This window comes from Mytilus edulis, chromosome 6 (assembly GCF_963676685.1).
Source record: "Mytilus edulis chromosome 6, xbMytEdul2.2, whole genome shotgun sequence".
Classification (NCBI taxonomy): domain Eukaryota; kingdom Metazoa; phylum Mollusca; class Bivalvia; order Mytilida; family Mytilidae; genus Mytilus; species Mytilus edulis.
In genome coordinates this window covers 14,555,031-14,569,511 of record NC_092349.1, presented here as the reverse complement: position 1 = coordinate 14,569,511, position 14,481 = coordinate 14,555,031, and the positions used below count along the sequence as shown (strand labels likewise).

The window sequence follows — 14,481 nt, the reverse complement described above, 5'->3', positions numbered from 1 at the left end:
TGTGTTGTTTTTTTTTAAATAAACAAGACATATAGGTAATTAATCTTTTATTAAAGGTGTCACATATATATGCATAATGATATTAACATATGACATGACAAAGCATTTTATATGGAATGATTGTACATGTGTGTTTAGTAACTTTAACTGATGTTGCCATAGATGTCAGGTACACTGTGATTGTAATCAAAGAAAGTTTTAAATATTCAGATGGTTTTTTTTTCTTGAGGGAACCGTACCGTCTCAGCATTTTAACAAACTCTTTACGTTTCTTCCAGCTCTCACAATCCAAGACTCAATAGTATATTTTAGCACTGTTAGCGCATTTTATATTGACATTAATGCTGTTATAGCTTCTGTATCATCAGCATTGATGTTGTTTATTTCTTCTTTAGATGGCATATCTGCACAACTTTCCTATATTGATATTCAGGTATTTAGTCTGTGGACTTTCTCTTACACTCTTTAAATTTCAAGCTAGTTTAAATAACACCTGTATGGCTTTCTTACTGTAGCAGTGCTTGTCTAATTTAAGTATTTGTACCAGTAGATACATGTACATGTATATCTGCTACAAATTGTACAAAATGTTGTATTGCCCATATGGTTCTGAATCAACTGCTTTAACTACCCTAAACATTCATGTAGACAAACTTGATTATAATCAGTTTCCCCTATTATTAAAGCAACTTTTAATATTTATTGGATATTAGTATCTTTTATCTTGTTTATAGTGAAAATAAAGACCAACAAATGAATGTGATCATATATAATGTCATATTAAAATATCTATAAAAAAAAATATGATGGCATACATGTGATGCTGAATTTACAGTGTTATAGTGAAATAATTTGTTTGAATTTATGAAAAATTAATTCAGATGATAATAAGCTTTTATTTTATTTGATCTACATTGAATTAAATAAAATATAGACATATTATGAGCAATTATTTATATAATTATCAATTGTTTGAATAATATATTGTAATATTTTGTTTATTTAGTTATTATTTTTAACAGGTTGTTAATTGAATTCACAATTATCCTCTATCTTTTTGAGTTCATTTAATTTCCCTTTCATCTTCAATATCTAATTTTGCTTAAAATTCAGTATTCATTATACACATTAAAGTATATATAAAAAAAATAGTTAACAATACAACTACAATACTGGTATATCAGTAATGTACCAGTATTGCTGTTTTAAAAAAGTTACAATACTGGTACAAATTTTTTATACCAGTATGGTGGACAATACCAGTATTGCGATCACCAACTACAGGAGATCCATCAGTTGGAAGCAGGTAACCAATCCAAGTATTAAGGTGTAAGATTTAGCTACTACGGCATTTTTTGGTCGAATGTGAAAATTCTTGCAAAAAGTGCGGTCGAACACTTGGGAATAATATTGCTAAAATCCATAATATTAAAGACTTTGGATATAAATCTTATGAAAAATGTTTTTTTAAACTCTTGTACTTGATTATTTATCTGGTTTATAGGGAGTACCGAAAATACCAGCCACTGGACAATATTAAAAACCAAGCTATACGCTAGACTTATCCGATTTGAAAGCAGTCTCATCAACAAACTAGCATTCACTATTCACTATAACCTTTATAAAAGTAATTGGTGTAGTGAAGTTAAGGACATATAATACCAGCTTGAATTAAGACATTTTCACGAATTGAATCCGGCAGAGTTATCTGTAACTGTATCCGTATCGTTCAACCGTTACGTCGAAGGAACCAAATCTTGCTTTAACTCGTCGGGAGAGAGGGCGCATATTGACAGTGATGGAGAGGTGTTTTTGAAGCTCTCGACTAACTTGGCACACACTATATCTACTTCCAGTTGGTTCTAATGAATCACAGTCTTGACGATGAACGAATTCTTAAATTTCTTAGTTTTGCAGTTTGTTGTTTCAATTGCCTTTGAATTGTTCTTAACCAACCGAGTTGTTTACAATGTTAGTGCTTTCAAAGTCTACAAAGCAGAGGCGGATTTAGAGGGGCCCCCCTTTTCTGGGAAAAAACTGGTTGTCAGTGGTCCCCGACTTATGAACATTTCTGGATTCGCCACTGCCAAAGCATGTTGGCTTCATGAACCGTTTGGGTTTGCTTTTTATCAAAAACTCGTCCGTCATTCCGTCATTCCGTAATTCCGTGTTTCTGTCATTCCGTCATTCTGTCATTCTGTCATTCTGCAACAAACTATTATACAAAGTTTTTTTCTAAACGCCTTCAGATATTGGGATGATTTTTGGTATGTTAGTTAATCATGATCAGATACAGATCAAGTTTAAGTTTCGTTCCACTCGCCTAAATTTTGCTGAAATTACGGCCTATGGACTTTGATATATGAGGCTTGTTATGGGGGGGGGGGGGGGGGTATCAATATCCCATATCCCATTAAGTTTTTATCCCAATATCCCGTATCCCTATAATGTTTACCCCTAATATCCCAATAAATATTTTTTACAAATATCCCATATCCCTAAAACTATTTTGAAAAATAAAAAATAAGAGGTAAAACACAAGAAAATATCCTGTAATCATATAAAGCATCAAAACAAATAAAAACATTGACAATAAGGCTTAAATCATCAGATGGATACATCTAACAAAAATCTATGATTATTTCAAGAAAATTATCAATGCGTATGAGCATAAATATAGTATCAAAAAAGATGTGGTATGATTGCCAATGAGACAACTCTTCACAAGAGACAATTTGACACAGAAATTAACAACTATAGGTCACCATACGACCTTCAACAATGAGCAAAGCTCATACCACATAGTTAGCTATAAAAGGTCCTGAAATGACAAATGTAGAACTGTTACAATTCAAACGAGAAAACTAACGGCCTAATTTATGTATAAAAAATGAACAATAAACAAATATGTAACACAGCAACAAACGACAACCACTGAATTAAAGACTCCTGACTTTGGACAGGCACATACATACAGAATGTGGCAAGGTTAAACAGGTTAGTGGAATCCAAACCCTCCCCTTAACCTGGGACAGTGGTGTAACAGTACAACATAAGAACGAACTATACAAATCAGTTGAAGAAGGCTTAACTCATCAGATGGATACAAATAGAAATACATCTAACAAAAACAGAGAGTGGACGTGACCGAGTACTTGTACATCCCATCAACAAAAAGACAGTAAGTACAGATCTGAAAGTACTCGCAGTTACTGACAGCTAGTTCAAAGCCAATTACAACTAATAAAAAGTAATGCATCTGAGACTAAATTATCAATCATTACACATCCAGCATCCAATGGCACGGTAAACAACATCTCCGTGAAAATGAAATAAGTTTTCTACAGGTACATTTGTAGAACCAAACTTCAAAACCAAATCTAAAATTTAGTAAAGATTTTAAGTGATTTGTGGTAACGAAATCCCTGACTTAATAATTTACCAGTAATAAATAGATTTAGTTCATTAAAATCCAAAACGTTACAACAGACACGGGCATAGCGGAGGTGTTGTAATATACAAACACCGTAAGATAGTGCCAAAGGAACATCACCATCCAAAAAAAGGAAAATTAACAATAAGGAACAAAGTATGGAAAGCAAAACAAATACTTTTAAAATTATCAGTACATATGAGCATATAAATATCGAAAATAGATCAATACTTTTCGCTTGGGTTTGGATGACTTTTAAATAAAACGACCATAAACTCAATTAAAATCAACAAAGCACTAAAATGATCTTTTTTGGGCAATTTTATCAAGTGAGATGTAAATATTTTTGTACTTAACTTTTAAATTCCACTTATTTTTTTTCATGTTAAAAATTCAATATCCTTATAAATGCATCAATATCCCATATCCCATTTACTTTTAGGACAAATATCCCAATATCCCTAAAATTAAAATGGCAAATATCCCGTATCCCAATATACCCTATACAACCTCATATATTGTTGAAAATCATAATCACAGTTATACGGACTTTTTTTTCTAAAAGCTTTCAGATAATGAGCTGATTTTTGGTATGTGAGTTACCCATGATGAGTTACAGATCAAGTTTAAGTTTTGATCTGCTCGGCTAATTTTTGCCAAAGTTAAGGGTTTACAACTTTGAAAATTGTTGAAAATCATGGTTATACAGACTTTTTTCTATACACCTCCAGATTTTGAGCTGATTTTTTAAATGTGAGACTACTATCACGTTTGTGTCTACATGTGTTACTGAAATTGCAGATTTTTCAACTTTTTGAGACGGGGCCATTCGTGTCGCTTTGACACATTGAATCATTTTGGCCTCAAAGATCATTGTTTTTCAGACGCTTGGCTTTATTAAAGGACCAGTTTTTATCTGCCTAGTAAGTTGGAGTACCTGTAGAAAAGGACAACCTTTGGACTTTTATTCAGTTTGTGAGTTAATCAGGTTTACACATCAATAACCTCTAGAAAAAATGTGTTTAATCCTATAATAATGACGTCTATGAGTGCCATGGCCGTTCATGTCAATGCGCGATTATATTATACGCGTATATAATTTCATACGCGTATGTATAACCAAGGAATTGTATATTTAAATATACAATTCCTTGGTATAACCAGATACATATACGTGTATATTACTGTCATATAGGCGTATATTGATGTTTTCTATATATACGAATATGGCTGCAAGTAACCTCATTAAGATCTTTTTCCTACGTGAGGAAAGACCTTATTGGTTTTCTAATGTTTGTTTTTCTTTTTTAAGGTTTTTTTTTCACTTCTAAAGATTTAATACATGGATTATTGTTGTTTTTAGCTATTTTTGCAGGCTTTCACAATGCATGTATCATAATTTCTCATTTCTTGAAGTCTACTTTTTTTAATAGGTCCCAAGTAATTTTTTTCTGAAATTTTTATGTTTCAATGTTTTAATTGTTAAATTATTTGTACAATTGCGATTTAATGCTAGATTTTTTTTTTATCGTTTCTGTTAAATTTATTAACAATTTTTATATAAATTAGTGACGATTTAGAAATTGACATATTGTGAAGACACCTATATCTATTGTCGAAAACTACATTTCGTTTTCCTATAGATGTCCTGAGCTTACTTTGTCGTTCGATTGCTGTCTTATTGACATATAACCTACATATCCTACAGTTTGGTTCCGTTTAGTGTACTTTTAAATCGGTGTATGAAAAATCATAACTGAAAAGGTTATTGAGTATAGATTAATTGCCTTTCTTTCCATCAATAATACACTTATACATGTACATGTATAGATGAAGATGAACCGAGGAGCGATGTACCTAAATTTGTAATATTACGTAAACAGAACAAAATCCCCCCAAAGAAAACCCCCCAAAAAAACACCAATTTCTCCTCCAATTTCTTTTCTTGAAGACATGTCACATATGCATTATCCAAATTATAGCACAGTACGGACACAGAGATTCTACCAATGTCATGTGTTAAACGAGTACATATTATTTGTTTCGAAAATCAAAATATGTGCGTCAACGACGATTTTTGTCGAGCATGCGAGTTTTGTCGCAATAGCGATCCTACATTCTGTCGTCGGCGGTGGCGTCTACAAATGTTCCCTCTGTGGTTAACTGAACGATTTTTACGGGGTTTTTGAAATTTTAATAACTTTCTAAACTATCATGGATTTCTACCACACATGGACAGAAGCTTGTTTATTCTCATAAGATCGTATCTAGAATTAAATTTTGTAAATAAAACGAATTAATTTTTCCATATTTTACTTATAAATGCCAGGATACAATACATTCACTCTGTGGTTAAAGTTTTTTTTTTAAATTTTAATAACTTCTTAAAATATTTTGTAAAAAAAGAAATCCTGATTATCCGTATTTTACTTATGAATAGACTTAGTTTTTTTTTCTGCCAGTAACATTCAGTCTGTGGTTATTATTATATTTTTTTAATTTTAATTTCTTGAAATTTCCTTGATTTCTACCACAAACTTGGACAGAAACTTGTTTTATATGTTCAGAAAATATTGTCCAGAAGTAAATTTTGTAAAAAAAAAAATCATGTTTATCCGTATTTTACTTATAAATGGGCTTACTTTTTCTGCCAGTTAACATTATATTCACTCTGTGGTTAAAGTTAAAGTTTAAAAAATTAATACCCTTCTTAAATTAAAGTCTAATAAATCACTTATTAAACATCTACCTGAAAACCAGTATCCATGATTAAAGGGAAACTCTGTTATTTTTTCCATTGCTGAAGCATATATTAAAAAGATCTTTACATGTCATTTTTTATATCAAATATATTATCAGACCTTTTTATGCTCGATTTGAGATCTTAATTAAGTTTATTGTTCAACAAGGCTGTGGTAAAACAAATTTTATGAGTAGTTTTAATACCGAGGGTGTGTCTTGTTTTGTTAGTTCTCATTGGTTTAAAGTTTTAAGACCCACAATTTTTGGCCATTGGAAAACTTCCCGCCAAAGTGTTTCAAATAGCACTTTGTCTTCAAACGAACAAGATGGACACAATTTACAGAAGCAAAAGATTTACGATGTAAACTTTGAAACTGTTCGTGAAGCCACAAAAACCCAAGGTAAATATTCTGAACCCCTTGATATGCTTCCAGATTATTTTCATTATATGATCTTATATGGATCATTCAGAACACCGCTTTTAAAATCTTTTCTCAAAAATGAAGAACATGAATATAAAATACAAATACAAATATGAAAACAGAAGACCATCTGAAGAAATTTGAGAAGCTGGCTCGTGTTCATTTATCGTTCGAAATATGCAGGAAATATTTGACACTGGACGTTAAGCAACCAACAATAAACTAGACTGGGTTGATGCAGTCATGATTTGTCAAGTTTGCAATAGCAAATATATTGATGTTTGTGAAAGTCACACCAACTGAATATTCATTAATATAGATAGCATATGTTTTGCTCAACTATCGATAGCAAAGTTTTGAAAATTTTTATTTTTCTTTTTCGTATTTTACTGATAAATGGACTTCTATTTTTTTTTACAGTTAGCATGAAGATGCAGTCTAGGGTTGAAGTGTATATATTATTAAGCTATATTTCAAAAGGTAGAAGAACTCGATTCTTCATATCTGTCCTTGGTCCACTTTTTAGATCTTTTTAGTTTATCAGTTTTGAGGCCCCTCACGGGGGGGTCCTAGTAATCACATAATCACCATTTTTTTGCCAATATAATCACATAATCATTAAATATTTGCTTATCTTTAGTAATCAAATAATCATAAACTAAAAATACAGTCCTAGGTAATCAAATAATCATGAAATATTTGGCTTAATAATCAAATAATCATTAAAAAAACGGCCAAGTAATCACATAATCAAAAACCCCATGAGGGCCCTCAGTTTTCGTGGTCAAACTTAAAATTTGAATGCAGGTTCTTTGAGCCTCATGCTTCAGCTTTTACTGTTATTTAACAAGTTAAAAACAATTCCCTTCAGGGCAATTCTTTTTTATCTGAGCAAAATTCAGTTACATATATTTTTTGCAATACTTTTGTCAGGTGAAAATATTTGGCTACACGGCTGGTTACTCAAGTGTGAAGTGAGTAGATTTGAGTGTATACATTATCATGTGATCAACAGGTTTGAATTGGGCTTCATTTTAGTTTAAATTGATCTTTACTTGGACAAACCCCTGTGTTTTTCCTTAAAATTTTTGGGGACATCAAATGAGTTCAAAGTTATAGAAGATTTAAGGTATCATTTATTTATCATAAATTTCTTTAATGTGATCTGTTTTGTTTGATTTACTACTAGAGATGTAAAAGATCTTCTTAATGTCTGTGTATGTCTATATATACAAGCTTTACTTAAGTTACAGCATAGAGCTTTTACTTTAACCATTTAAGATTCATGATTGATTGTTGGTTGCATAATGTCCAGTGGCAAATATTACAAGAAGAATAGAGCTCACATTCATGTATCTGTCTGGGGAACAAATAACAGTTTAACCAATCAAATTTGGGTAAAGTTTTTGAACTGGTTGGCAAAACTTACTGAAAACGTCTATGTTGAAAACCTTGTATTGTAGGGTCAATAGACTCAAAAGTATTGAGTCTATGGGAGCAACATTGCTAAGTCAAAAAATTTCCCAACAAAACTTTAGGGAAGGTAGGGGTACAGTAAACACACATACTTTTTTGTTTGCAACACATTTTCTGGAATAATTTTAAAATTAAATGTTTCTTTTCAGTACTTTGACACTACAAATTTAGCTATCTAAAATCTAAATTGGTATTCAGATGCATCTAGGAAAGAAAGACAGTATATCAACTTCATTTCACAAACATGTTGATTTTCCCTTGATACAGTAGACCAAGTGAATACAGGTACTAGTCAAATAGTTTATTACAAAACTTAATCAATTTTTTTTTTACCATCCGGATTACTAGCAGGTTTATCTTATAATATATTGTACTATATGTATATTAGCAATTAGATTGTAAGTTTCTGTGGTGATCTTAACTAAATATACTTAAAAAAAAAATTCATAAATGTTTGAGACCGAAAGCTTCTGGATTAGTTTTTTGATAATGAATTTCTCCAAAATTCTTTTTGATAAACTTTTCTCAGATTTGACTAATATTATGATTTGGACATTAAAGTATAAAGTGATATTCATCTTTGATAGACCTAGTGCTACAGTTTAATAGCTGGTAAACACAGAATATGCACACAGGAATATCCATCCAGAACACAAAATCAGTACATAGACAGCATAAATAAATGAACAAAAAGAAAGGAACAGTGCTTTTATTGCTCCTCTTCATCTCATACATGTATAATCAATTTGCACAAAAGGAGTAGGTCCGGTAAGACCCCTATTTGGCCCGAAAATATAACAGTTTTACAAAATTGTTAAAATGTAAACTTTAAGTTATTTATTGGACAGTTGAATGGGTCTGCCACATAAATATGGGCTGTTTTTGACTATGCAATGCACATGTATCGGGTTGTAGCGCCATTAAGTCATGCTAAATTACTGAAATCTTCGAAATTCTAGCATTTTAGTTAAATTTTAGACGGTTTCCGTGTAAAACGGAAGTGGTCGCATTCGTGTTCATCCTTAATATTGAAATGTAAGTTGTATTTTATGATAATACATAACATATATAAAGGTTGTGGATGAACACGGATGCGGCCACTTTCATTTTTGACAAAAACCATTTGTAAAGTGACATTTTTCTGCATATTTGGTAGATTTTTCATATTTGAGCTGGAATCGGATCGTTTTTAATGACTAATTCAGTTAAAATCTTTCACATAAACTAATTGAATCAAGTAAAATAGACACTTAAGTGTTTAAAAAGTGGTCAAAATCTTTCGTCAGCTGAAACTGAAATTTGAGGCCAAAACCAGTACTTACCGGACCTTCTCCTTTATCATTTTCACTCAAAAGTTTGAAAAAGTTTAAAAAAAAAATTAAATGTATGAAAATATACTTTTTGTTGCTATTAGTATACAAGTCATTTATACAGACATACATTTCATCAATGAAATTTATCATTATAAGTTATAATAAGGTAATATAAGTTAAGTACTCTTTTTTAGCTCACCTGACCTGAAGGGCCAAGTGAGTTTTTCTCATCACTTGGCGTCACGGTCCGTCGTTGTCGTCTGTAGTCTGTCGTCGTTAACTCTTACAAAAAATCTTCTCCTCTGAAAATACTGGGCCAAATTAAACCAAACTTGACCACAATCATCATTGGGGTATCTAGTTTTAAAAATATGTCCGGTGACCCGGCCAACCAACCAAGATTTATAAAGAATGATAAATAATATAGAGTTTTAATTTCCATTCTTTCATATTTATTAAAAAGAAATGATGTTTTAGAGGAGCCAACAACTGAGCAGAGAGCAGAAAAGAGATTGATGACCTTGAAGAGTAAGCAATGTGAACAGTAAGACAGCTGTTAAGTATATCTGGGGTTACCAAATATTATGGTAAGAACCTCATCTATAATCAAACTTGGTGAGTATTCCTTTTGTTGGTTAGATATTATGCATCATTATGAAAAAAGGGGGATGTAGGGTATAAATCAACAAGGCAGCTACCCAATGAAAATAAATAACCAAAGACATCTACATGTCTTCAACTATAGACTGATGTTTATACAATACAATGTACATGAACTAATTTAAATCATTCAAAGTCTAAAAGATTTGTCAATAAAATAAACAGACTAACAAATAACTTACATACACACCAATATCTGACCTAAGCACATGAGCATGTTGCAGGGTGAAACTTTTTTATATCAAGCCCACCCTTTTTGTGCAATGCCTAACCAAACTACAAAATTTCATACAGAAAACTTTTCAAATTGAAGAGTTTCAAATTTAATTATTTTGAATAAGCTAATTTGTTCTTTAAAAAAAAAAATTGTCAAATGCAATTAACAAACAACAAAGTATTTGGAAATCGTGACTCCCCCGCAAGAGAAAAATGTCACTCTTATTATTAAGGAAAATGGCCACTACCTCAATGGTCTTTAAAATTAATTCAGTTGCTCTGGTCATTTTTCAAAATTAAACAAGTGAATGGAGTTGTTTTGATGAAGCTTACTTGTAATCAATGGGAGATAACTGTGACCACAAGGATCATAATTCTGAAATCTTATCCTGAAATCCTCGGCTTAAAAACTGGAAATCCTCAGCTAGTCCCGAATTTAAATAAATTTAAATCTCGACATCTAGAAATTTGAAAAAAGAATTCCCGGATCTTGAAAGGGTCAATCCCGAAATCCCGAGCTTAAAAACACCCAATCCCAGAGTCCCGATAAAGGTCCTATCTACCCTCACATCTATAATTGATAACTAAGATAAAAGAAATACAGAAATTGTTTACATCAAATTGCCTTTTGCCATGCTTTCATCAACAAAAGTTTTTTTTTTCATTTTCCAAAATAAATTCCAAGGCTAAGATGTAGGATGCCATTCTTCTAACAAAATACCACAGCATGGAGACCCAAATCAGTACACTAAAATGTCCAATGTGTGTCCTACATCTTGAAATAAATATCATTTTATAAATGTTCAAATATCTTCAAAAACATTTTTTTTTTACTCATTTCTACTCTGTTGAGACTATTTCACTAGCACTGCACTTTGACTTTGACTAGACAAACCAAATGTTTATTGAAGTTGAATGGCCTTAGTTGAGGACATGGAAAGCATTTTGTCATTGGTGGTTGTTTTATGGGCTTTGACCTTGAGTCATAAAGACCTTATGTATGTTAGTTCCATTGAAATGTTCAATGCATTGTCAATGCTAAACATTTGATTGACTTTGACTGATTTTTTTTTAGTTTCTGAAGAGTATAAATGAGTTTGAACAAAATGCAGCATAACTTTTTCTACATGATAAGAAGATTTGATTTTAATATTTTCACTAAATTTACTGTTGATAGCAATGCTTATGGTTTGTGCAATACTAGAATATGCTTTTTTTCAGAAGGAGCTTGTCACTTTCACTAAAAAAACATTAAAGAATCCATCAAATTTGTAAAGCTATAAGCACATAGTAGCTTGAAATTGTTAAAAAAAAAATTACTGAATTATCTTGTGTATTTTAGTCAGCTTCCATTCACTTTTTAAAAGTTTGAAAAAATACATTAAGATAATTTATCACTTAAAGAGGCATTTGCTATAAAAAAAAAAAAAAAAAAAAAAGACAATAAATAACAGCACTTCATTTTTGATAAACATAAATTAAAGTGGAATAATGAAGTAATGACCTGCAATTAGCAAGTAGATATAGGAAGATGTGGTGTGTCGAGTGCCAATGAGACCACTCTCCATCCAAATAACAATTTATGAAAGTAAACCATTATAGGTCAATGAACATCCTTCAACACGGAGCCTTGGCTCATACCGAACAACAAGCTATAAAGGGCCATAAAATTACTAGTGTAAAACCATTCAAACGGGAAAACTAACGGGTAGCAGTCTGTTTAGTTAAATTTTGTAAAAATGAGCTAAAAACTTTACATATTTATTATTTTTTCCAAGACTATAATTTAACCTCATTTTGGTCTGTATGCATGCAACATTTAATAGGTACCATTGTAGTAGAAGGTTGCTCAGCTTGGTCAGATAATAAAAAAAACAGAATGTCAAAATAAAAAAATGAAACAAGGGAGCCTCTGCACACAACAGGTTTGGTGACTGGTTTTTCCAACAAAAAATATGAATCTTATACAAAATTATACAACAACCCAACCAAAGAGCAGAAAACAACCGAAGGCCACTAATGGTTCTTCAACTCCACCAGAAAATTCAGCAGGCCCTACACAAAAATGTGTACTAGTTCGGTAAAAGTAATGTCATACCAAACTCAAAAACATATAAATGAACTAAAATTAAAAAACATACAAGACTAACAAAGGCCAGAGGCTTCTAACTAGAGACAGGTGCATAAATACAGTGGGTTAAACAGGTTTGAGAGATCTCAACCCACACCTATACGTCTTAGGAGCCAACGTAGAAAAAACAAACACACTGCAATTCACACAGTAAAACTCATTTAAAAAGAAGTCTGTGTCCCATGTCTGAAAAGGTAACATAAGAAACAGACTAACTAAGCCAAACGACAATAGTTTTGGTATTTTTACAGCAGTTACAATGCTAAATTTCATGGCACAATAAAGTAAAAAAAGTTGATTAAAAAAAAGAAAAATTAATTTTGAATTTTACTTTAAAGAAAAGAAAATAAAGTTTAATTGATATTATTCTTTTATGCCCGTATGTAATTTTGTATATTTATTTATGTTTCATTTCAGAGTTCACCAACAGATTTTTAATTCTATAATTTTGATTTTTGCAGATTGCAGCAGGGGGATGTTACAGTCATAGACCTTGAATAGACTCCGTTGTACTAGGCCAGGGAGGGTAGCGCATAGTTTCCGCAGCACTATACAATAGTAACAAGATCACTCTACCATGAGCTTGTTAAAGGGCCCGTTTGATGAAAGTGACACCAACGTTCTCCAAAACGCTACAGATTTTTTTTGCAGATGCAGCCGAGAGGATGTTTCAGTCATGGACCCATTTGATGGAAGTGACACAAACGTTCTCCAACACTAATAATTTACAAATTTGTTTTTGTTTTAGATGCAACCTCAGTCATACGACCCCAGAGTATGGCTCGGTTGTAACAGATGAAGAAAAGTGGCATATAAATTTCTGTATGTCCATTTCTTTGTATAAAAGTGACAAATTACTAATCTTTCTTATTCATATCCATTTCAGAGTTCTTACAAAGATGTATAAGTATACAGTATTTATTATTTCTGTCTTTTTGTGTATTTTTGTCAATGAGATAAAACACACAGAAAAAGTCAATCAGATGTATTAACTGGTGTACAAATTTGAGAAGGAACACAAGAAATATCCTACCTCACAAAATTTAACACACCAGACATCTTAATTTTCCCCTTTTTTCAATGAAGCAGCGCACACAGTGTAATCAAGAAGGTATCCATGTCCTGGAACATCTGGGAATAGCATATCTCTAATGGTATATCCATAATATTAATCCTCAAAATTCAAACAGTGAGGTATAATGATTAACAATATCATACATAAAAAAAGGAAGATACCAAAGGGCCAATCTAAACCCATGTGGTGAAAAAAGACATGACAACACATAAACAAAAGAAGTGACAGAAAATTGTCTACACTGATAACAAAATATTGTACAGCAACAACCCAACCAAAGACCTGAGAGGTTCTCAGGCACCAAGCACCAATCCAACCAAAGACCTGAGAGGTTCTCAGGCACCAAGCACCAATCCAACCAAAGACCTGAGAGGTTCTCGGGCACCAAGCACCAATCCAACCAAAGACCTGAGAGGTTCTCAGGCACCAAGCACCAATCCAACCAAAGACCAGGGATGATCTCCAGCACCGAGCACCAACCAAAACAAAGAACAGGCATGAACTAGGGCAAAGAGCACCAACCCAACCAAAGACCTAAGAGGTTTTCAGGCACCATGCACCAACCAAACTAAAGAGCCAGGGATCATCTCAGGCACCAAACACCAACCTTTCCAAAGACCAGGGATGATTTCAGGCACAACACACCAACCTTACCAAAGACCAGGAATGATCTGACACCAAGCACCAACAAAAAAAAAGGGTGATCTCAGGCACCACAGAATGGTAGCAAGTATTTGATGTTAACTTATTTACTAATTGTTTAACTAAGTTAAATGTTTTTTTTTCATTCTTTGCTCCATTTTTTCTATCAAAAATTGTCAAAATGCAACATGAATTTTTTATGTGTTTTTTCATCTCTTTCTTCAAAATGTTTTACTTAATATAATAGGTAAATAATTTCTTAAATAGAAAAAAAAATTGGAAATGTTAATTTACTTTAATCAACAAATGAAAAAAGAAATGTTCAAACCTTTATCATGCATAACCAAATTATTAAATGTGTTAAATAAAAG

General features: G+C 31.9%; 1 long non-coding RNA gene across 1 annotated transcript; it reads left to right on the top strand.

The window, feature by feature from the left end:
- Positions 1-6,454: 6,454 nt before the first annotated feature.
- Positions 6,455-10,142, top strand: LOC139527190 (uncharacterized). Its single transcript, XR_011665291.1, has 3 exons — positions 6,455-6,576; positions 8,223-8,358; positions 9,864-10,142. It is a non-coding gene; the product is annotated as an uncharacterized lncRNA (long non-coding RNA).
- The last annotated feature ends 4,339 nt before the right edge of the window (positions 10,143-14,481 follow it).